The 25,532-nt window shown below is 38.7% G+C and overlaps 2 protein-coding genes across 5 annotated transcripts in view; both read right to left on the reverse strand.

The window, feature by feature from the left end:
- The window catches only part of LOC125780590 (butyrophilin-like protein 2), a 430,870-nt gene that overhangs the window by 154,353 nt on the left and 250,985 nt on the right, over nt 1–25,532 (reverse strand). The gene's annotated exons all lie outside the window — the stretch shown is intronic.
- LOC111188233 (butyrophilin-like protein 8) overlaps nt 1–25,532 on the reverse strand; it is a 417,096-nt gene that overhangs the window by 144,815 nt on the left and 246,749 nt on the right. Inside the window, exon 1 of one of the 4 annotated variants that reach the window (XM_049463218.1) lies at nt 3,068–3,252. The exons of 2 other annotated variants lie outside the window; for them this stretch is intronic. The gene's annotated coding sequence lies outside the window, so the exon portion shown is untranslated. Of the gene's footprint in view, nt 1–3,067; nt 3,253–25,532 lie in introns of those variants that run through there. One more of the 4 variants, XM_049463213.1, reaches the window with a different exon arrangement.

Below are 25,532 nucleotides of genomic sequence, written 5' to 3' on the forward strand. Positions count from 1 at the left end.
TTCTGCTGTATGTATGAGTGTAACGTGTGCTTGTTTTTTGTACGCTGTGTATTTAAACAGTTCGACGGGGGAATAAGAGGAGTAAAGTGCAAGCCCAATTAAATTCATCAGTGACTGAAGAACTAAACTGTTGTGTATTTCCTGGAGGGAGTGAAACCACCTTTACTGATTACTGACAACAAATCTGTCACATCTCTGTGGAGGAATTTTGGTTCACTCTTCTTTACAGAATTGTTTTAATTCAGACACATTTATCTAATATGTTGTTTTTGATTAAATTAAATACAACCCTAAGTAATGTCCTAATTATATGTATTCTGTAGTATTTTATTTATTGATTTTGTCAAATCCATAAACCAAGTTGGGTACGTGCAGAAAATGGGTAATAAAAAGTATACTATATATTTAGGTTATTGTGACCCTTTCTCTCCCACAGTTCCCTAGCTGGGCTAGATGGAATACAATTGACCAGGACAGGACGCACATGGTTTTCTTATGATTTAGGGATACTGTTACAACAAAAGAATACTGTTTAACAAAAAAGCTCGTCTAACAGGATCCCAGTCAGACAAAATTACTTTCTGTCAGATCCGAAATAGGGCAACAGGCAACGAAGAATAAAGCTAATTGTTTATTGAACAATTAAATGCTGTGGTTCTGATCAAAAACTATTTTGGAAAACATTGAAGCTCCTCAAAATAAACCACCATCTGTCCCAATAGCACGAAGATACAATGACATTTCAATTACAAATAAAACTCAAATGGCAGATTTTAATGAACATTTCTAAAGTCTGGATGTGCTCCAATGTCTCTCAAGCCTATTGCTGAGAAAGAGGTCCTAAGGAATCTGTTAATGCTAGATGCTAAAAATCCTGCTGGGGTAAATGAATTGGATCCATTCTTTTTTAAATTAGCTGCACTGATAATAGCAGCTCCCATAACAGATATTTTTAGCTTTGCTATATGTACTGCTGAAATACCCACTGACTGAAAGACAGCTATTTTACATCATCTGTTTAAAAATGGAGACCAAGCTGACCCAAATGGCTACAGGCCAATTTCCAATTGACCTTTTATCTCAAAGATTTGTGAAAAATTGATCAATCAGCAACTAAATGATTACTTTAATGATAAGAATATTAGATGTAGTTTACAGTCAGGTTTTCGACCAGTTTATGGGTGTGTCACTGCGGTTTTAAAAGTACTTCTTGATATTTTATCAGTACTGGATGCAAAGCAATATTGCACTGCAATCTTTATTGACTTAGCTAAAGCCTTCATTCTTTTTTAAAGGGTGGGCAACATAGGATTCAGTGATCATTCTTTAGCATGGTTTTGAGACTATCTTTCTCAAAGGTCACAGAGTGTCAAATTAGACAATAATTTCCCCTTCTTGTAGGGTCACTAGAGGTGTCCCTCAAGAATCAATATTAGGTCCTACTCTATTCTCTTTATATATTAACAATGTGCCCCTTGTTATTGGATGTGCATTTATTCACTTGTACGCAGATGACACGATTCTGTGTGCCTTAGAGTGTCATTAAATACTGGCAAAACAAATATTATGTTGTTTAATCGGAAGGGCAATCTCATTGAACCCTTGAATTCACTTCCAGGGAAGCAACCTCTTGGAGCACATAGTAAAATCTGAACATATCGGTATCGGATAGACAGTTCACTTTTATTCTGTCCTCATATCACACACGTACAAATAAAAGTTAAATCTAAACATGAATTTTTTTTTTATAGAAATCGTTCATTTTTCACTCGTGCTGCAAAACTCACTTTGGTTCAGATGACTTTACTCCCTCTGTTTGATTACAGCGACGTAGTCTACAGACTTGTCTACAGGTCCTCTACTTTAACTTAATTGAAAATCCCCAACACACTCTGCTCTCAGCTCCTTATCCTTTCAAGCATCTGCTGCCAAAGACTGGAACACACTCCAGAAAAACATTAAAATTAGAGACATTGATTCCAATTGCTGAATTTAAGGAACGCATCAGGAATATTTTACTTCTGCTACTTGCCAGACTGTTATTGTAAATAAGACTATGTTCTGTTGACTGGATAAGGTAAAGGTTAAATGAAAAATAAAGAAATAAAAGTTTTGGTATCCAATTACTCCAAAATGATACAGTAATATCACTTGATATGCTTAAGATTAATATGATTGAATGTGTTCTTCAAGGTTTTCTTGGTGTCACTGGTTTAAAGACACCACAATCTGGTTTATCCACAACCGAATGGACATTTTTCCTAGGTTTGGTATCCAATTACTCCAAAATGATACAGTAATATCACTTCAAACATATATCTGGGATATATGAGAATGACATTTTAAGAATTTAGTGCTGTTATATGATAACCATTTGATTAGCTTATTTTATAGCTCTCCAAACATTTACAGGATGTTACACTGTTCTACAGATAGACAGTAGTCTTTCTGGTGTATATTAGTTGATTAGACATGGTTATAATATATTTATTTAGCTGTAAAACTAGTTTTTTGTTCCATTTTCAGTCTCTACAGGAGAAGCGCGAGCCTCTGCTTCTCCACTTCCGCTGTGCACGCGGCTACCGTAAAACACGGTTTAGACGCGCACCCGAGATTTCGCTGTAGAGATAGCGCGACCGAGCGTTTTCTAAGTGCAAACGGCGTGACCGCGGTTAAACGGGAGCGGAAACAAAATGAAGTTCATCTTTTTGACCGCACCCTCACGTCCTTCTTCCCGGAAAACTGTTAACAGACCGTTATAAGTACAATAAACGCTTTATTCTCTGTGTTTCCTTTACTCTCTGTATTCATTTTAACCCACACGGTCTGAGTTCAGAAATAAAACAGATGAACTCGATAAGCACTCAGCGAATATTATATTATAATCCAACACAGAAGCTGACCAACATGAAGCTGTTCAGAACAAAAGGACTAACTTCACTTCAACTGAAACCAACAGCCATAATACGCTTTCTTCTTTAAATCACAATTTATAAGTGAATTATTAATTATATTCCTACTTTGCAGACACTTTAATAAAAATATCATGTTTGTAGTGTTTACTCACCGTTCACTGTGGTGTGGCTCTGCCTCAGCAGAAGACCAGGTTCTACAGTCAGAGAGTGAATTTATTTGTTTATTTTCCCCTCAGAACTGCAGTAATTCGTGTTAAAAAGCTGTTTATTCCGCGGCGTTTCTCTTCCTCACAAAATGGAGAAGCTGCATAAAGGTTTGTGCTGAATTTTACTTTCACTTACTCCGGTGTTCTGTCGAGTTGTGCTACCCATCGATATGTGCTTACTAAAGGCACTGCGCATGCGCCGACTTATTTTTCATATTATTATCTGTTTTTTCTGTTTTTTTTTATTTTATTTTTTTTAGCATTTAAGAACCTGGGCTCACTGTCATTACTTAAAAAGTGTAAATGACAATTTAATAATAATAATAATAATAATAATAATAATAATAATAATAATAATAATAATAATAATAATAATAATAATAATTGTTATTATTATTATTATTATTATTATTATTATTATTATTATTATTATTATTATTATTATTATTATACAAAAGCAGATTCCAGTAACCTCTCATTACCTTCACTTTACCCTAATACAATTATTCAGACTATAAAAAAATTGTACATACACCTGTACCGAGAGCATGCCCTAATATGTTGCCTCTTTAGTATTTTTGCCTTTAAATAAACCCTAGGGAAGCACGTTTTGACAAGGTAGCTCAACTCGATAGAACTCCCGGCAGTGGGCGGGACTTCCGCTGCGCTTAACCAATTACTACACCGTTCTAAACAGAGGCGGTGGAGAGACACCGTTACACTGACAGACTTCAAATTGCCACAATATAAAGCAAATCCACACACAGATACTCTTATTCTCCACACTCACACTTATGTAACTGTATACCAAACACAATCTATACATATACAGTGGCATGGAAAAGTATTTGCCCCATACAGATTTGTTTTGTTTTTGCTTTTTACTGATATTTTCCCATTATCAGATAATAATAATGTAATATTAGACAAAGATAATGTAAGTAAATATAAAAATATAACCTTTTAAATAATAATTTTATTAAAGGAAAGAAATATCCACTAGCCCTATGTGAAAAAGTGTTTGACTCCTTAACCTAATGACTTGTTTTTGCCACCCTTGGCACCAACAACTGCAACCAAGCTTTACAGATACCTGACAATCAGTCTTTCACATTTCTGTGGAGGAATTTTGGCTACAATCTTCTTTACAGAATTGTTTTAATTCAGACACATTGGATTGTATTCAAGCATGAATGTTTAAGATCATGCCACAGCATCTTATTCAGAATTTGACCATTTTGAGATTTGGACAATTTGAGATATTTTGGAGTGGACTTGCTGGTGGGTCTTGATGTTTAAGTGATATTTGTTCGATCCCCAGTCCTGTCAATAAAAAAAAATATGTCAATTAATTAAAGTAATATGTTGTTTTTATTAAAGGAAATACAAGCATAAACAGTGTCTCATGTAGTTTTGGGATTTATTGATTTTGTTAAATCCCTAGACCAAGTTGGGTACATGCAAAAAATGGGTAATAAACAAGTACACTATATATTTAGGTTATGTATATTACTTTATTACATTATAGTGTATTATATTTTTGTTTAGTTCAGGAAGTTGTTTTGCATTTTATTACAAGAGAAGTGGGATTTCTGCAAACCTCAAAATTACTAAAACTAAATGAATCATAGCATCGGTAATCAGAGGATCTCAATGTCATTTTTGTTATCTTTATTGTTCAGTGTATGTTAATGTAAACTGATTTTATTTGTAACTCATCTTGAACCATTTTCTGACCTGAAATGTTGCTTTGATTATGTAAATTATCCATCTAACCATGTTTTTATTTGCTTATTAATGATAAGGGTCATGGTTGGTACAGGACCTACCGAGAGCCATTTGGCGCAGGTCAGAAAAAAACATCTGAACAGAGCACCAGTCTGTCACACACTCACCTAAATACATTCGCCACTTGTAATTCATTGCAACAGTTTAGTGCTTAACACATTAGTTTGTGTGTCTAAGCTTAAATTTTTTTATAGTCATAACCAAAGTACTATAATTATATATTACAGTATTATATTATATTATATTGACATTCATTTCATTGGCCCCACAATAAATCCCCCAATGTTTTTCTTTATTTAACTGAAATATATGAAATATAGTTAACTAATTAAGAGGCCTAGTACCAGAAGAGCTCAGCAGGGCACCAGGGTTTAGTTTTTACTGTACCTGACGCTGAATAACTCAGGAGTGTATTTTATGTATACTTATAGAGGCGTGATAATGGTAGTTATTAAACATATTAAAACTACACTGGATAATGTGCAGGTGTTCTATATATACAGATGTTCTTTATGTCTACAGATGTACATACAATAATACAACATAAATAAATACATGATTTTCTTTGATTTTACCTAATTGAAAACCTTTGCAATATAATCAAGAGGATTACCCAACCATCTGAACTGCTTGAATTTTTGCACCAGGAGGGGCATAAAGTTATCCAAAAGCAGTGTGTAAGACTGGTGGAGGAGAACATGCCAAGATGCCTGTGTAGGTGCAGTTTCTCCTAAATTCAAATAATGACAGTTCCTTGAGCTTAAGTCAATGACGCAAGACTTCTTTAAAGTTTCAGCTGTTTACTGAACCAAAATATTCAGATTACACAGAAAAATAAATGTTCTTTCCATATTTTAAGAGAATGGCTTAATTCCATGTAGTCACGGTCAAAGACTGTTGCGATGCAACTTCAAGCCTCAGCTGCATGATGTCACGAATAAATGAATATAATTAAGCAAAAACTTACCAAACAAAAATATTACTGAATAGGCAACAGTCAGTCTTATCAAATATTCCAACAAACATTAAATATTACAAAATTTAAGTAACAATTTACTTATTTCCATAATGGCTCTAACATGCCCGGCCCCTACTTGTGTAGGCATGAGGACTACATAATTACTAAATCAAATAGCACCATACACTTTCTTAATTAAACAATAAACATACCTTCAAACTTTCAAAGTTTACTGTAAAGTATTACTTTAACAGTCCTTTATGACTATTTAACTGCTTCCTGCAACAAGCATAACTTGGTCACAGGCCTTTCCAGGATGCTGCTCTTTGTCTGCACTTGAACACTCCGAACATTGCCTCTGTAATCCGGCATAGTCTTGATAATGCGGCCTATCATCCATGAATTTCGTGGACTGGAAGGATCCACAATCAGAACAATGTCATTCACTGCAAAGATCCTTTTCAGCTTGGACCAGCGCTGACGTTCTTGCAGCAGGGGTAAGTATTCTGTGGTCCATCTGCGCCAGAACAGATCAGACAGGTACTGTATTTGTCTCCAATGTCTCCTCCCATACACGTCACTCTTCTCAAAAACACCTAGGGGTATCGCAGGCTTTGTTTTCATCAGTAGTAGATGATTTGGACTGAGTGCCTCGAGATCTCTCGGATCTTCTGACATCTTTGTAATTGGTCTGCTGTTGATTATGGACTCTACATCACATAACAGTGTTTGCAAGCCATCGTCATCCAGACGATGGCTTGTTTCAGCAGGGCTCCAAGTACCTTCCTTACTGTTCTAATTTGGCGTTCCCAGATACCTCCTTGATGGGAGGCGGCAGGAGGATTAAATTTCCACTCAATTCCCTTTTTCAGCATTTCTTCCTTGATCTTGGAATCATTCATGTTTTGTATTGCTTCACGCAACTCTCTTTCAGCACCAATGAAATTAGTTCCATTGTCCGATCTGATAAAAGACACCTGTCCTCTTCTACTGATGAAGCGGCGCAGAGCGATGATGCATGCATCAGTGTCCAGAGAGTGAGCAACTTCTATATGAACCGCCCTCATGGTCAAACAAGTAAATAATACTCCATATCTTTTGACCATTACTCGTCCTCTTTTAACTTGAAACGGCCCAAAGTAATCAACACCAGTATATGTAAAGGGTGGGTTGTCTGGTGTCAGTCTCTCTACTGGCAAATCCGCCATCTTTTGCTCACCAGCTCTTGCATACAATTTGCGACAGGTGTAACAATCAGCTAGCATCTTTCTTATGGCAGAATTTGCTTATATATTTTTGCCTCAGCCATGCCAGAACATGATTCCGTCCACAGTGTCCAACTTGATGGTGAGTGTGTTTAAGAATAAGACTGGAAATCTTGAGGTCTTTGTGCAGGATAACGGGATGCTTAGCCTCCTCCGGCATAACTGCCCTGCACAACCTTCCTCCAACTCTCAAGACTCCTTCATCAAGGTATGGATCCAGCTTGTATATATGGCTGCTCTTTCTGACTTGTTTTTTTCCTTGTTGCAGAGTCTTGATCTCCTCTCCATATTTTAGCTGTTGACTGTAGCGAATCAAATCATGTTCAGCATTTGTCAAATCTTCCATGCAAATTGATAAGTCTTTGAGGCTTTCTCTGTACTTCTTAATTTCCTGAGCTATAGAACTATGCTGTCCATACTGCTTGCCTTCTGATGCAGTGATGGTCTTTTGTAGCTCTGCTCTTTTTTGGCTCAAGTTCAGCAAGATCTTTTTCAGATGAGTGAGCCATGCTACTGCCTTCTTTAAGCGATGCCAATCAGAATAATATGCAGTGAGCTTGCCAAAAGCATCTGTGTCTTCTTCTGCTCTGATGACAAAAGACACTGCATGTCCTTTAACCTCTGGATCTTCTTCTAGCAATGAACTTGGTCTGCTCTGACAGGCCACTCGTTGCATGGTCTAAGCAAGAATGAAGGTGCTTCAATCCAGTTCTCACATCTCATAAGACTTTCTGCTGTCAGACCTCGTGAGACATGATCTGCAGGATTATCTGCTGAATTCACAAACCTCCACTGTGACGGCTTGGAGGCTTCTCTTATCAAAGACACTTGGTTTGCTACGAATGTCTTATATCGAGCTTTATCATTTTCGATGTATCTCAAGACAGTCACGCTGTCCGTCCAAAACAATGACTCTTCTATTTGCATGTCCAGTTCCTGCCTTAACATCCGGTCCATTTTGACTGCCACAGCTGCAGCTGTAAGTTCCATTCTGGGTACAGTTATCTGTTTGAGTGGTGCCACTCTGGACTTGGCCATTACTAACGAACAGAACTTCTCGTCACGATCATTTGTTAGCACAAGGTAGGTCACTGTCCCATAACCATCCTTGCTGGCGTCTGAAAAAGTGTGCAACTGTGCTGTCTTGACAGGCCCAAAGCTTGCAGGCTTAAAACATCTCTTGACTTTAAACCCCAGAAAGCTTCTGCAGATCAACTGTCCATCTTGTCCATCGTTTCAGGTGGTTCTCTGAGATCTCCTCATCCCACCCTATCTGGGCTTTACAGAGATCTCAGGAGCAGTTTCGCTGGCAATACAAATGGTGACAAAAATCCAAGGGGATCATACACAGATCCAATGACTGATAAGACTCCTCTTCTTGTTTGTTCTGCACATTGATGTTGAAGGAGAATGTGTCAGTTTCTGTACACCAATGAACTCCTAAGGCTCGTTCTTCAGGTAACAGTTCGCTGTCCAAGTCTAAGCTCTTGACTTCTGTGGCTCGATCTTGCTCAGGAACTGATGACAGAAAGGCTCTTGAATTACTCATCCACTTCGTCAAGTGAAATCCACCCTTGCTACAGAGTGATTTTAGGTCCCTGGCCAGCATGATTGCTTCTTGTTCTGTTTCCAGTGAAGCCAAGCAGTCATCAATATAGAAACTAGTCAGGAGTGTCTGGGCTGCCTTATCTGCTGTCTCATCCTGTAGATCCTCCACTATTCTTCGAAGAGCAAAGCATGAGCAGCTTGGTGATGAGGTAGCACCAAATATGTGGACACACATCCGGTAGTCAGCAGCCTCTTCCTTCAGATTACCTTCAGGCCACCACAAGAATCTAAGGAGATCTGTATGCTTTTCTTGAACTCTGACCTGATAAAACATTGATTCAATATCAGCCATGATGGCCACTGGCTGTCGTCGAAACCTGTTCAGCACCCAAAGAAGAGTGTTTGTGAGATTGGGTCTGTAATTGCCATCGAAGTAAATAAATAACAGATTAATAAATATTAGGTTAAAAATATAGAGTTCATAAATATATACATTTATAGTCACAATAGTTTAGTAGTAAAGCATAATTTCATATATTTCATGTATATTGTTTGTTTTCATATGGGGGAATAAGTCTTCATTAAGGGAGGAACCAAAGTTTGCTGCTGCAGGTTGCTGGGGTGTTACTTTTGAGAGTCGCTACGTGATACTCAGGACCAAGCTAGCAGGCAGACACCTCGCTGACTTCTCTGTCTGAGATCAGCTATGATTAAAGGAGTCTGGATAAAGTGCATAGTGCATTGAAGGACTGAAGATTTCTAATTTTCTCTCAAGGGAAAGCGGCCAATGAGGTACATCTGTGTTCTTGTTACTGTTATGTTTGTAAGACTGTAAAGATGTAATGTGACAAATTCTGCTGAGTCATGTAAAAGTATGGTCGCGTTGTTCCTTTGATGTCTTTATGTGGAAATAATTTGCATTTATTTATTTCTTTTTTCTTTTGTCTGTATGTCAACAGTTCTCACGGCATGTTATCATGCTCTTTGTGTGATTAAAGCCCGTAACGTAAAGAACCATTTGTTTCGTGATTTCGACTTGAGGGGAAGTTACAGGGTCCTTGAAGTAACTGCTCATTCAGGGAAAACCCTTGATAAGATGCATTGCAGTCAAACACCACTTGAATTTTATTCTTCTTCGGGTGGTAAACCCTGTGGTGGGGGTATACCACACACTTTCGTCTGTCTGACTTGAGCTTGGCCTTCGCATCAGAGTGCACTTTTTGAATGTCACCGAAGAGAGGATCATTGACAACTTGTGCATATCCATCAATGAAGTTGACCACATCTTCAAACCTTGCTCATCTTCCTTGACGTGCTTGAAGGTCAAATGCAGTGTTCCTCCAACGCTCTCTTACTTTGTATGGGAGTTTTGAGATCACTGTCCTCATGTTGCTTGGATTGTCCATCTCTTCCATAAACTCAACATCAGTCATGGTATTCTTACATCTGATGAGAAACAGCGCATATGTCTTCAAACCCTTGGCATCCTCAGCTTTGATCTGTGGCCATTTGAGTGCTTTGTCTAGGTAAGCTGTGGCTATCTTCAATTCATTGCCATAATGATACTGAAGAAGTCTCTTAGCTTCTCGAAGCCCTTTATCTGGCTGCATGTGTTCGCAACTGCGGACGAGATCTCTTGGTTCGCCATTCGTGTACTGTTCCAAATAGAACAACTTGTCCTGGTCACTATTAGTCTTTTTCTCAATCGCACTTTCAAATGCCCTCATAAATGATCTATAAGCAAGTGGATCTCCAGAAAACACCGGAATCTCTCTCTGAGGAAGCTGGGATAGACTTTGCTGCATGACTAGTAGCTCTATTACTTCATTCTGGCGTTGCATTATCGTACGAAGTTCTTTCTCAGGGCCAATTAACTGCTGAGAGTGACCAGAGTCAAGAATTTGTCCAGCTGATGCATTTGCCTTGCTGCGTGCACCAGGTGCCTGTAACAACGGCCATTGCATAGCTGGTACAGGTTTTCTTTCCTCTTTCATAGGAGAATCAGCATGTTTTATGTTCCTCTTTAACATTCTTGTGTGAAAGATGATTATTACTCAAGTCATCACAAGTATCCTCTTCTTCACTAAATACTTCCAGTCTGGCAGTAGAAGCTGCAATCTCTGCCTCCATCTCAACCTGTTCCCGTTTTGCCTTTAACTTTAACTCCTCAGCATCTAATTCCTGTTTTTTCTTTAATGCAGCTGCACGTGCAAGTAATGCTGCATGCTCTGCCTTGTCCTTAATGCGTGTAGAGCTGGTTGAAGAATGCATTGAAGAGCTACGTCTACTTCTAGCACCCAGTGTGAAAGTTGCTGACACACTGTCCTTTGGCATAATGTCTTCATTAACATCATCTTCACTGTGCCCTTTGCGGGTTTCTGAAACCCAATTTTCAATTTCAAAAATAAACCTTTCAAATGCATCACATTTAGGCTTATACCAACTGGACTGGTCATTTTCCCTTTCTGCTTCTGATAATTGTTGAACCATTTCTTCATTGGCTTCTTTAAATTCACTGAATATGCGATGAAAGCCATGTGACAATTCAACTGCAACAATTTCCACATTATCTTCAATTTCTTTCATTTGCTGAATATCGCGCATCTTGCGAGTGATGCCAATTTTCCTTGTCTCCTATTGCATAGCCTTTTCAATTTCTCTTCTATGGCAATCTCTGTGGGCTTTGGTGCCCTCTTCTGGCTAGCAGAATCCCTGTTTTCACATGCTGAGTCATCATCCATTTTTCTGCTTTTATGCTATCAGCCTGAAAGCTGTGATTAAAAAACAGGGTTAGTCCACCAAATATAGTTTTCTTTGCATTATTTGAGGTCTGAAAGCTCTGCATCTTTTTCTTATTTCAGCTATTTCTCATTTTCTGCAAATAAATGCTCTAAATGACTATTTTTATTTAGAATTTGGGAAAAATATTGTCCGTAGTTTATAGGATAAAACAACAATGTTAATTTTACTCATACATATAGCTATAAATAGCGAAATCAGAGAAACGGATTCAGAAACTGAATTGGTCTCTTCTTTTTTTTTCCAGAGCTGTATATATATATGTATACAGAAATGTATGTGTGTATGTATGTATGTATGTATGTATGTATTGATGTATGTCCGTACATCTGTAAATAAGAGAGTATGTTATTTACAGGACAAATAAATAACAGTAACAATAATGACGATTATTATTATTATTATTATTATTATTATTATTATTATTATTATTATTATTATTATATTTTTATTATTATTATTATTATTATTATTATTGCTATTGGAATTATGGAGGACCTAAACTGCCAAATTTTAAAAAATAAATAAATAAATGAAAACTAGTAAATCACTCAATAAAAGTAATACGGTGGATAAAAACGGTAAAAAAATATTGATGTAAAAATAAATACATATACTTAAAAAGAAATGTCTTAATAAATTGTTATTTATGGATTTCTTTATTAACATTTTTTTATTTTTCTTTTGATTTATTTGTTTATTTATTTACATGACTATTTCTGCATTCATTTATTTCCCGATTTATTTATTTCTGCATTCATTTATTTCCCGATTTATTTATTTATGCATTCATTTATTTCCTGATTTATTTATTTCTGTATTCATTTATTTCCGCAATTTTATTTATTTCTGTATTCATTTATTTCCCGATTTATTTATTTCTGTTTTTCCTTGTGCTTAATGAAGGGGCGTGTTTTTCACGTACCGGCTCGGCAATCAAGCCCAAAAAAAGAGGAGCTGATGTGAGTAAATTAGAAGAGTCCAGGAGCTGAAATGTCGGGGCGAAGGTATGTATTGTTCTGTCCTGCCCTTAATCCAGCCTAGACAGTGTAAAAGTAAAGACAGGAGGCTCTGCTCTCAGATAAGTGTCTTTTACTTCGTCGCCATCTTCTTACTTTCCTCCTTCTACGTCCTACGTCACACATGTACACAACATCCCCCTATTGCTTGAACATAAACTCCCACATAAGATGAGTAACCACCCATAACATTTTTTCTAACAACAGAAACATCTCCCCACAGTGCAGCAATCATAACACCATACTTACAAAATAAAGATTCACATAACATTTACTCCAACAGTTTCTTTTGCTGTCACTTCTTATTATGTTTCCTTTTAAACTCAATGTATTGAACAACCATGTTCTTTACTGAACTATTCACTGAATCCCCTCGTTCACCTCTCAGTCAATGGCAAAGTCTTTCAAACGTTCAGGGAGTTTAACCAGCCTGCGTGGCCTCACCTCTTGTGTTAGAGCTCCCCCGTGTGGGTCATTTCACTCATTGTCTCTGTTCTGCATTCCTTTCACACAATCAGTATCAGATGGTGTTGTTTTACTGATAGGATGCTTCTTCCCTGTAGTTGCCTCCATGGGCGTCTGCTCTGTACTTCTTGCAATGAATTTCTTTACACAGGTGGTGTTTCTAGTGTACTGTGCCCCTGAAGATGACTGAATAATATCACAGAATTTCCCTTCTTGGCAACCACCATGTGTGGGGTTTGCATTAAATGTGGTTGTGAGTTTATCAGTCTTGTCTTGCTTCAGCAGCACTTGATCACCCACCTCAACTTCTGATTGTTTCGCATGGCGTTGCTCATCAGCATACAGCTTTGCCTTGCCTTTTTGCTCACTCGCTTCTGATTGTCAAGGGCAACCCATGGCGGCTGAACATCTCCTCCAGCCTATCGATCACCTTCTCAGCTGTGGTAGATTTCAGAATGTCGTATTCATAATACCGACTGTAATAGTCCACTACTACCAGTATATAGTGTCCAGTTGGAAGTGGACCCAGTAAATCAGTAGCTAGGTCTTGCCAAGGTCCTTCTGGTAGTAAGGTTGGTCTCAGAGGTTCCGGTGCATCAGGTCTGGCTACAATCTGACAGCCGTGACAAGATCTGACATAGATGTCCCTCGTGTGCTAATGCTAGCGCTCTGGCTTGCAAAGACTTGGGAAGTATGATTCGTGTATTTATCAACACTAACTGTCCAACTGTACACAGTTCATTAGCAACTGGAGCATATGACTTGCAAAGTTCATAACAACCACTATGTATTGCATGTCTCACCTCTTTCAGCTCAGCATCCATAGCAGATGTTTCTTCCACCTCTCTAGTTGTGAGGGCTTGAGGTGTCGCATTCACAGCTACAAATCTCACATAGTCTTCCGCTCCATGATCATGAACTGGTTCCACATCACTTGCTCTGACCAGGCGAGACAGTGGGTCAGCAATGTTGTGCTTCCCTGGGATGTGAATGACTCCTCTTTGCTCTTGCACCAGCACAGCTCCTATGCCGACTGGACTGGCATCTGCAATCACTTTAGTTGGGGCTTCTTTGTCAAAGTATGCAAGTGTTCCTGCCTCCACAAGCTTTTGTTTCAAACTGTGAAAGGCGTGTTTTTGTTCCGGACCAAATACAAACTTGGTGTCTTTCCTTGTCAGTCTCCTAAATGGTTCTGAAAGGGATGCAAATTGTGGGATAAATCTGCTGCTGTATCCCCTTTTTTTAACTGCTTCTCTGAAGTGAAATGGAATCCGTCTCATGGTTTGTGCCACTGGAGTTATGCTCTTGTCTACATGTAGGCTGATCTGTTTTGTGTTTAGCTTACCCACTCCTTTGAACAATGATGGGTATTGCTCTTGCGCTTGAGCTCTTACTTCTGACACTGTGGCAATGTCTAATCCCATTTTTAACACGCCTAGCTTTATGGCAGTATCTCTCCCCAGCAGAGGTTCACCTTCTCCTTGTATCACAGCAAATTCAGCCTGTGTACTGTGTTTTTTTATTTCGACTTCACATGAAAGTGCAGAGAGACTGACTTTAACTGAAAGTGGTTCTTTTGATGCATAGGTGTACAGCTTCCTTTCAGTCTTTTCTGAGAAGCATTTTATCTTCTTAGATTTTAACATTTCCCACGTAGCTTCATCCACTATGTTTATTGAGGCACCCGAGTCTATCAGCATTTTCAAGCCGACTCCCCCCAAAGAAACGTGTATTTTATTGTCTTCTGTGCCTCCCACAGCAAATGCATATTCTTTAGTTTCAGCTGATTTCACATATTTGACTGCTTCTTTTGTCGTTCTTGATTTACACATCTTTGCAAAGTGATTTTTTTCCATTGCATTTTCTGCAATCTTTCCCCTTTGCTGGACATGCAAGATCTTTTGCGAAATGATCTCTTCGACCACATCTGAAGCACACCTTCTCTTTTTCTGTGTTTGGTTTCTTCCATTGCCTTTGTTGTGGTTTAGGCATCTGCATTACTCTGTTTACAGTTTCTTTCTCCTTGTCGTCTTGTAATGGACTCATGGCGGATAACTGTAGCTCATCTCTTTCACATTGGGTTGCTATTTCAAGAGTACGTGAAAGTGTTAATGCCACGCCTTCTTCCAGCAGCTTCCTCTTCACATATTCAGAGCTGCATTTACTCAGCACTGCATCTCTTATTTGGTTGTCTTTATCAGCTGCAAAGTCACAGTCTTTTGCTGCTTGTTCTAAGTCGAGTAGCAAACTGCTGTATTGTCTCACCTTTATTTTGCGACAGGTGGTAGAATGCTTGTCTCGCGAACGCAGTGTTCACTTTCTCCGGTGTCTTCCAAAGTTGAAAAGATATCTTGTACATCCGTACCCGCATGGTGTAGCAGTAGAGCTCTCCTCCTTTGTTTGGTCACGTTTGCCGCGTTTTCCTCTAGTATCAGCCCTTTGCCGTCTGCAACAATTCAAACGCCGCCAGCCATCTCGTCCATCGCGGTCCTAACGTGGCTGGATCTTTATAGCACTCAAACTTTGGCACTGCAGCTTCCATCTCACCGCAACTATTTCCGAGCTAGACCACGTGCTTGTAATTTAAATCCTCGTCGCCATTGTTCTGTCCTGCCCTTAATCCAGCCTAGACAGTGTAAAAGTAAAGACAGGAGGCTCTGCTCTCAGATAAGTGTCTTTTACTTCGTCGCCATCTTCTTACTATTTTCTCCTCCTACGTCCTACATCACACACGTACACAACAATTAATAATTTCTAACTAAAATCTGACCATTTCATTTAGCTTTATTAAATAGCTAGCTAACGAGCCAGGATAGTTAGACTTTTATGTTATTCTGAATTTATATTATATTTGTTTAATGCCCAAGCTAAACTTTGATTTAATCTGTGTGTGTCAGATTCAACTATCCTGCCAGTAAAGAGAGGAGGACGAAGATGCGAGGGAGAAAAAAGAATAACAAATAAAAAAATTAAATAAAACCATTCAAAAGACTTGTCATTATTGTATTTTGTGGGGAATTTATTGAATGTGTAAATATGCAAGTGAAGGAAGAAATTTTGAATTTACATTTTATTGCCAAATCTGATCCCTAGTTTTCCCGAACTGCTTCTATTGATAACATTTTTGGTAGCATAATTAATTTATATAAGTAATGCATATAAGTTGGCCTTTATGTTTAACACTGTCATTAAAAGATAATGTATAACAATAAGGATCAGGTGTTTAAATATTTATGATAGAAAAGGTGAAATGGCAAGAATTAACATTTTGGTATTTACCTTTGAAACTTTCTGATATTTTATTCCATTAGCAAATATTATTAATATACTTAATGAAAGCTCCTTTATTATTAAATATTTCAGATTTGAGGAAAATATTAGTTTGAAGTTTTATTAGTCAGTCAGTGCTTATTAAATAGGACAAGTTGGTTTTTTTTATTAATAAGAGCTGATTAATGAGAGGATTTTAATGAAATTATTTGGGTAAAGCTCTGTAAACTGTGCCGCTGGCTAGGAGGGGTGAGAGGTGCAAGGGCGTTAGAGGTAAGATGGTGGATGTAGTGCGTGCATACTGCGGTCTGGCGTACTGAAAGAGCATACTGCTTTGCCCGGCGAGAAGCGCATACTCACCCCAAACCAGTACGTACTGCTTAAGTACGCGATTTCGGACGCAGCCAAGGTGTGAGGATCTTCCAAACACCACTGAAGAAGAGAGCATGACGCCCTGGCTCCAGCCAAATTCTGCTGTCTTTGAACACCTGCAAAATTTACATAAACTAGAAAAAAATCTACAAAAGGCATTCCTACAGGGCACCTTGAGAGTCTCTACTCTCTATACACTAAATATGCTTCCAAAGGGAAGAAGTACCTGATGGAGAGCTTTGAGGGCCGTCTACACGTAGCTGCACTGGATCATAACTTTAATGTTAACAGAGAGAGAGCAAAAACAAAGGAGAATGAGATACAACACAAACAGCAATACCTAAAAGTGCGTAATATTTTGTGGTCACACATAGAAAGGTGGACAAGGACTATACCTTCAGAAAAGACACTGTGTCTGGTGTGATCAGCAGGTGCAGGTCTGTGTCCATCCGTGCATCCTGCTGCCCTGCAACAGCTAAAACTAGGACAACTGTCACCCTGGTGTTTAAAAACCTGGCAAGACATCTGAGAAGATTTGCCTCATCACTGCCTGAAAAAACTCACTGAAAGAAAAAAAAATCATCTTGAAATATAGCGTTTTATCTTGTGTTATATACTGGAAATTACAACAAAATTCTAATTAATTTGACTTCATGCCTCAGCAAATGAACTTTTAAGTGTCATAAAATTCAAAGCCATGGTATTCTGGTGATGGAAAAACAGCCCTAATGGATGTGACCACACATGCTGGGATAAGGATCCGGTTTCTCCGGCCTAAGTGTCCTCTGGCCCAAAGTGTAAACTGTCTGCATGCAGTTAACCTGAACAGACTGAAAAAGACACAAAATTGTATGTGGGAACACAGTTAGAGTCATATATAAAATCAGTTCACTAATCGGTTTAATTGTAGCACACTAACATGTATCTTATTGCCACAGATTTTTCTGTTTTAAAGTTTGTGCTTCAGTCACTGAACTTTGCAACTTCAATACAACTTTCATTGAATCACAATTATCTAATTTTTTTACATCAGAATATAAATGCTACCTGAATAGCCTTACTTTTTATTATCTTGTTTTATTAAAATTAATCAGTAATTAATAACCAGTAAATAAAACATTATAATTGGTTCATCATACTCAACAGTGTGTCAAATATTTTATTCTATTTTTTGTTTAAATATGATGGGCTTTACTTCTGTCTCAAACACAGAGGCTAAACTCTATCACTCTGAACTCTATAACTATTGTTTCTGCAGTGCTTTAGGAACATAGCTGATTATACAGTGTTTGATTATGAAAGGATAGACAGAACATATGGCTGTTTACTTTTGCAAAACAAAAATGTATTAAGCTGGGAAAATATGATTTTTGTGTAGTCTGAAGTGCTATAAATTTTATGAATAGTCAAAAGAACTTATTGACAACTGTACACTCAGAATGAAATCAAATCAAATCTTCTAATCTTCTCACGCCCACTGGCCGACTTGACATATTGAAAATAGTCAGGGAATGCTTTGCCTTACTTGTCTTTGGGTGAGACTTTGGTCAGGTCTTAACTTTCAGTAGCCAGTCTGCAATCTAGAGTCTCTCTCTGCTGAGCAGTTAGCTTGTCTGGCCACAGTCCTGAATCCTCTGATAACAACTCCTCTGCATTTCCCTCACTTACCCCTTCCATTTTCTCTCTCCCCAGCCTTCTCAAACACATCTACAAGCATTGGAGAGAAAAAAAGGTCATTGTTTTTTTGTTCTCACCACCTACACCCCCCTCTCTCTCTCTCTCTCTCTCTCTCTCTCTGCCTCTAGTAAAAATGTATGGCAAAATCATAATCACAATTATTTTTGATTGATATTGAGATCACAGTTATTTAACATGATTATTCATTGGCTTTGGTAACATCATGAATTTATTGAGCATTGACAATAGCTTTTAAACACAGCACTGCACTGCTAAGGCTTTATTTTACCAGACAAAAATTATACATTTATTGATTGCCTAATATATTACTAGTGTGCACTTTAGCCTACAGTGATATTGGTAGGCTATTTACATGTTGATATATGCAGCAGAAATATTGCTATTTAAGTCTCAGCACGGAGTTTCACTTTCAGCTCTGCTGTGTTATGCCAGCTTCACACTACACAACGTTTTGTGTCTTCAGTCACACTACACGACTGGTTGTGCTGTAATCCTGAGTCCTACAGTTGTTGAGACTTCTACAATAAACGACTGCTGAGTGACACGGGGTCACAAATTACACAATTTCCCACAGTGGGAAATTGCTGACTCACCTGACTGCTCTCCAAAAACACGTTTCGTCACTAGAATGCACATGAACACAACGCACATGAAAACTGTGTGTTGACATGTCCTCAACACAGAACAGAGTTTATTCTAAACTCCAGTTATAGGCCTTTTAAACATGCTCTACCTGTATCTCCAGGATCAGCTCGCCAGCCAATCAGCTCACAGTAGCAGTAATGCTAGTGCTTTACAGTGTAAAACAGTGTTTTCTTTAGATAAACTGAAATATATAGGCATGCTTTCTTTTTTTTTGCAAAATACATTATTCTACTTTCTAAAATTAAATAAATATTCAGAACAAGTAGTTCATAATTATTTTTAATGCAAAGTTTTTAGCTTTTAGCTCCATTCACCCCTATTCATAGAGGACTCACTTGTGGGCTCCCTCTAGAGTAATTTACTGATATAACAGGGGGAATGGTAGGGTGGTCAGACTCGCCATTAACAGCTTTGGTGTGATTTGGTAAAGCCCAGGAAGTTTGTGCCGCATTGTCAATTGAACAAAGTCTAGATTATGCTACAGTTAAAGCTACTGTTTTGCGTGCATATGAATTGGTTCCTGAAGCATACCGTCAAAGAAAAGTCATGTGAAAACTGCCAATCACACCTTCGTCGAATTTGCTAGAGAGAAGGCCGTTCTTTTTGACAAATGGTGTGTCGCTTGTAAAGTTGAGAATTTTGCTCAACTAAAAGAGCTGATTTTGTTGGAAGAGTTTAAAAATGGCTTGTCTGAGCGTCTTGTAGTTTATCTTAATGAGCAAAAGGTGCGTGCCGTTTCCCAAGCTGCAGTGCTTGCAGATGAGTTTGTGTTGACGCACAAAAATGTGTTCTGTTCTCCGCCTCGACAAGATTCTAATTCACAAAAACGATTCTCTTTTAGAAACTCTCAAAATTCTGGCAAAAACCCAAATTTGGCTCGACCCGTTTCGAATAGCCCACGTGCTTGTTTTTATTGTCGAGAAACTGATCACTTGATTGCTGCCTGTCCTCTGTTGGAAGCTAAGCCACCACACTCTCAGCCTAAGACATTTGTAAAAACACCCAAAACAGGAGTATGTGTGGTTGGGGAACCAGGAGGGCATGGGGGCCTCTTTTTTCTATGTTACGGGCTGACCTAGACCAGGTCGTAACATAATTTACTGGAGCCATCAGGCTTGGGTACCAACAGGGAAGGAGAACTCCAGGAGCTCTTACTAGGTGTGGCTAAATCATTTTCTAACAGATACTGAACCTCTTTTTGCATTTGCTGACGTTTAGTGGGATTTACACGATACGCATGTTGCTTGATAGGTTGGTGTCCCTGAACATCAATGTCATAACTTAGCACGTTTGTTTGAGTTGGAACATCAGAAAACAAAGAAGGATAGTCACAGATTAATTCAATTACATCTTTTTGCTTTTCGTTAGAAAGATGCCTTAGAGGGGCATTTAAATCACTTAAAATCACAGAATTTTGAAGCCTAGGACTAAAAAGAAGACCATCACGAAAAGTTATGTCATCAGTACTCGGATTTTCTGCATCCCCCAAAACAGTTGGTTTTATTCATGCTCCAAATGTCTTGGCTGATGAGATTTTAACTGATTCAGTCTACACACCTTTTATCTTAGAAGGTCTGGTCTCACTTACTGGGGATAGTGCAGTTCAGATTCCAGTTAAAATGTTGAGAGACACTGGAGCGGCACAGTTTTTCATTTTAGACTCAATTTTACCTTTTTCTGAGTTTTCTGCTTGTGGTTCAGATGTACTTGTACAAGGAATAGAGTTAGGGGTATGTAGAGTCCCTTTGCACACAGTACATCTCCAGTCTAAGCTTGTAACTGGTAATGTAAAAGTAGGAATTCACTCACAATTTCCCATGAAAGGCATTAATTTTATTTTGGGCAATGATCTGGCAGGTGGAAAGGTGAATCCTTTGCCTGAGGCTGTAGATAAGCCAGTTCCTCCTGTAGTTGACAATGTGTTCCCTGCATGTGCAGTGACTCGTGCACAAGCACTAGGGCTGCCACAAACGATTATTTTTATAATCGACTAATCACCGATTATTTTTTATGATTAGTCGACTAATCGGATCATACGTTAATTGAATATAAAACACAGTTTATCACAATAGAATGCAGCTGCTATTATACAACCAACATTAGATTTCAGCTATGTGCTAACTAAAAATAAAAACAATTAAAATCATAGTTCATTAAACCTTTAATGAAATATGCAGCTTGTTGTAACAGACAATTATTTTACTGTTTAGCATAAAGTGTAAACAACTGTGTAAAATAAGGATAAGGCACTGGCATTTATGAAACATCTCAACCGTGAGGTTGTTTGAACTATTATGAAAAAAAAGTATATTAATAAAAAATGCCTCTCTGTCCAGATATTGTGTACATTACCGTACACAGGGCAGCGGTCTGCACAGATCTGATTGGCAGAGGAGAGCGTTTGGTGATTTTACACCACACATGACTGATCTGTGAGTTTACTGCACCGAAAAGCACTGAAAACAGAAGCCACTGTAGTCTCTGTAGTTTATTGGTTTGGGACGGCATTTGTGACAACGTCTGGGTCCGGATCCGGATCGCGGTCCGCCTATTAGTGACCTCTGTTTTAAAGCTATCAAGATGAGCAAGTTAAGTACTAAGTTAACGCTCTGTTTACGATAATTTTAGCAGCTAAATAGCAATTTAGCTTCTTCGTCATTTAATCAGCCACAACATGCCTCCTTTTCAGGTGCTCGTGCATCGCGGTTGTGCTGCCGAGGAAGGCAAGTTCTTCATTGCAGATATTGCATTGCACGCGTTTCACTTTTATTTTCTTGGTGATCCCACACTTTTGAGTTCTGTATCGGGGTAGCCATGAAACCAGAGCCTGTCTGTATAATGTCCTGAGATGTCGTCCACTACCTACCCCGGTTTCCACTACTGCGCATGTGCGCCCAGGACAGAAAGGCAGTCGCAGCAGTTTGGAGAGAAAAACAAAGAAAAAAAAAAAAACGACTAATCGACTATTAAATTAGTCGTCGACTATTTTAATAGTCGACATAATCGTGACTAGTCGACTAATCGTGGCAGCCCTAACAAGCACATAAATTTGCAGACCAAATTGATCTTTCTGACACGTTCATGAATTCCGAATCCGCAGTGCCAATAAGTTGTGAAATTTTGCCTTTTGAGATCTTGTCTCAGAATCAGGATGAGTTGGAGTGCAATCCTGTCTCTGGAACAAAATTTGGGAAGGACTTCTTAATTGAGGAGCAGAGTAAAGACCCCTCTCTTTCTAGTTGTAGAGCGAATACAGTTACTGACAAGGAAGTGCCTGATAGCGCTGTAGCGTATTTCTACCAAAATGGTGTACTAATGAGAAAATGGACTCCCACACGTTTAGAAAAAATGGATTGGAGTGTTGTTTATCAAGATTCTAATTCACAAAAACGATTCTCTTTTAGAAACTCTCAAAATTCTGGCAAAAACCCAAATTTGGCTCGACCCGTTTAGAATAGCCCACGTGCTTGTTTTTATTGTCGAGAAACTGATCATTTGATTGCTGCCTGTCCTCTGTTGGAAGCTAAGTCGCCACACTCTCAGCCTAAGACATTTGTAAAAACACCCAAAACAGGAGTATGTGTGGTTGGGGAACCAGGAGGGCATGGGGCCCTCTTTTTTCTATGTTACGGGCTGACCTAGACCAAATTGATCTTTCTGACACGTTCATGAATTCCGAATCCGCAGTGCCAATAAGTTGTGAAATTTTGCCTTTTGAGATCTTGTCTCAGAATCAGGATGAGTTGGAGTGCAATCCTGTCTCTGGAACAAAATTTGGGAAGGACTTCTTAATTGAGGAGCAGAGTAAAGACCCCTCTCTTTCTAGTTGTAGAGCGAATACAGTTACTGACAAGGAAGTGCCTGATAGCGCTGTAGCGTATTTCTACCAAAATGGTGTACTAATGAGAAAATGGACTCCCACACGTTTAGAAAAAATGGATTGGAGTGTTGTTTATCAACTCGTTGTTCCTACTAACTATCGGCAACAAATTCTTACTTTAGCCCATGATCATGTAATGTCCGGCCATTTAGGAATTCGTAAAACTTACCACAGAATTCTGCGCTATTTCTTTTGGCCAGGTCTTAAGCGGGATGTAGTCAAATACTGTCGCTCGTGTCATGCATGCCAAGTCACTGGTAAACCTAATCAAGCTATTCCTTCAGCCCCACTTCACCCAATTCCTGTGTTAGGAGCCCCATTTGAGCATCTCATTATAGACTGTGTAGGTCCTCTTCCAAAGTCCAAGTCGGGTAACGTGTACTTGCTAACTCTAATGTGTGCAGCTATTCGGTATCCTGAGGCCATCCCACTACGCAATTTAAAAGCAAAGGGCATTGTAAAGGCACTTGTTAAATTCTTTTCTACTTTTGGTCTGCCCAAGCATATTCAGACTGATCAGGGATCAAATTTTACCTCTCGTTTGTTTGCCCAAGTTATGAAGCTATTGCAAATTAAGCATCGCATGTCCAGTGCATATCACCCAGAGTCTCAGGGGGCACTCGAGAGATTTCACCAAACTACCAAGGCAATGCTTCGCACTTACTGTTTGGATTCCGGAAAGGAATGGGATGAGGGAATCCCCTTTTTACTGTTTGCTATTCGCGAAACAGTGCAAGAGTCTCTTGGCTTTAGTCCTTCCGAATTGGTTTTTGGTCATTCAGTCCGTGGGCCACTAAAATTGCTTAGGGAACAACTAGTTTCAGAGAGCAGTGAGGAAAAAAGTGTGTTGGAGTATGTTAGTTCGGTTCCTGAGAGAGATTGCACCAAGCAAATGAATTTGCAAAAACTGCTCTAGCTAATTCTCAGTCCAAAATGAAAGCCAGATTTGACACTCAATCAGTGCAACGAGAATTTAAAAGTGGTGACCAAGTTCTCGTTTTGCTACCTCTGCCTGGTTCAGCACTATGTGCAAAATTTTCAGGCCCGTACATTGTAGAGCGTAAGCTAAGTGCCACAGATTATGCCATTCAAACCCCAGATCGGCGTAGGAAAAGCTGTGTCTGCCACATCAACATGTTGAAACCTTATGTGCCAAGAGAACAACTTTCTCCCATTAGTCCTGATCTGAAACCAGTAGTTGCAACTGCTGTTTTGCAGGATGCAGAAAATCCGAGTACTGATGACATAACTTTTCGTGATGGTCTTCTTTTTAGTCCTAGGCTTCAAAATTCTATGATTTTAAGTGATTTAAATGCCCCTCTAATGCATCTTTCTAACGAAAAGCAAAAAGATGTAATTGAATTAATCTGTGACTATCCTTCTTTGTTTTCTGATGTTCCAACTCAAACAAACGTGCTAAGTTATGACATTGATGTTCAGGGACACCAACCTATCAAGCAACATGCGTATCGTGTAAATCCCACTAAACGTCAGCAAATGCAAAAAGAGGTTCAGTATCTGTTAGAAAATGGTTTAGCCACACCTAGTAAGAGCTCCTGGAGTTCTCCTTCCCTGTTGGTACCCAAGCCTGATGACTCCAGTAGATTTTGTACTGACTATAGAAAAGTCAACTCCGTTACTAAGCCAGACTCTTTCCCTTTGCCTAGAATGGAAGATTGCATAGATAGGGTTGGGAATGCTAAGTTTGTGACTAAGCTATTGAAGGGATATTGGCAAGTACCTTTAACCCCTGCTGCTGCTGAAATTTCAGCTTTTGTGACTCCAGACAACTTTTTACAGTACTCAGTCATGGCATTTGGGTTACGAAATGCTCCTGCTACATTTCAAAGATTAATGTGGAAAATCTTTGCAAATGTAGATAACTGTGAGACCTATTTGGACGATGTTATTTTGTATGCACAACATTGGGATGAACATATGGCAAATCTCCGCAATGTTTTTGACCGATTACAAGACGCAAATCTGACACTTAATCTTGCTAAATGTGAGTTTGGTAAAGCAAGAGTAGTATATTTGGGAAAAGAGGTTGGTCAAGGTGAAGTGCGCCCTCTTGAGGCGAAAGTTCAGGCTATTATTGATGTTCCTGTGCCAAAAACAAAACGTGACCTTAGACGTTTTTTAGGTATGGCGGGTTACTACCGTGGGTTTTGTAAAAACTTTGCAAGTGTTGCTGCCCCATTGACTAATTTGCTAAAACAAGATCAGACAATGATGTGGACTGAACAGTGTGATTTTGCTTTTAATGCTGTTAAGTCTCTTTTGTGTAGCACTCCTGTCCTTAAGGCTCCTGACTTCTCTATGCCCTTCAAGCTCGAAGTTGATGCAAGTGCAATCGGAGCTGGTGCTGTACTTCTGCAAGAAGACCATCAAGGGGTTGAACATCCAGTTTGCTACTTCTCAAAGAAATTTAACAAACATCAAATTGGGTACAGTACCATTGAAAAGGAAGCTTTGGCTCTTTTGTTTGCTTTGCAACATTTCGAAGTCTACTTAGGTTCCAGCATTTTACCTGTAGTAGTCTATACTGACCATAATCCCTTGATTTTCTTATCCAGAATGAGAAACACAAATCAGAGGTTGATGAGATGGTTTTTAATGGTTCAGGATTTTAATCTAGAGGTAAAATACAAGAAGGGAACTGAGAATGTTGTAGCTGATGGATTGTCTAGACTGTAGAAAAACA

Source organism: Astyanax mexicanus, chromosome 13, assembly GCF_023375975.1.
Source record: "Astyanax mexicanus isolate ESR-SI-001 chromosome 13, AstMex3_surface, whole genome shotgun sequence".
NCBI classification, from domain to species: domain Eukaryota; kingdom Metazoa; phylum Chordata; class Actinopteri; order Characiformes; family Acestrorhamphidae; genus Astyanax; species Astyanax mexicanus.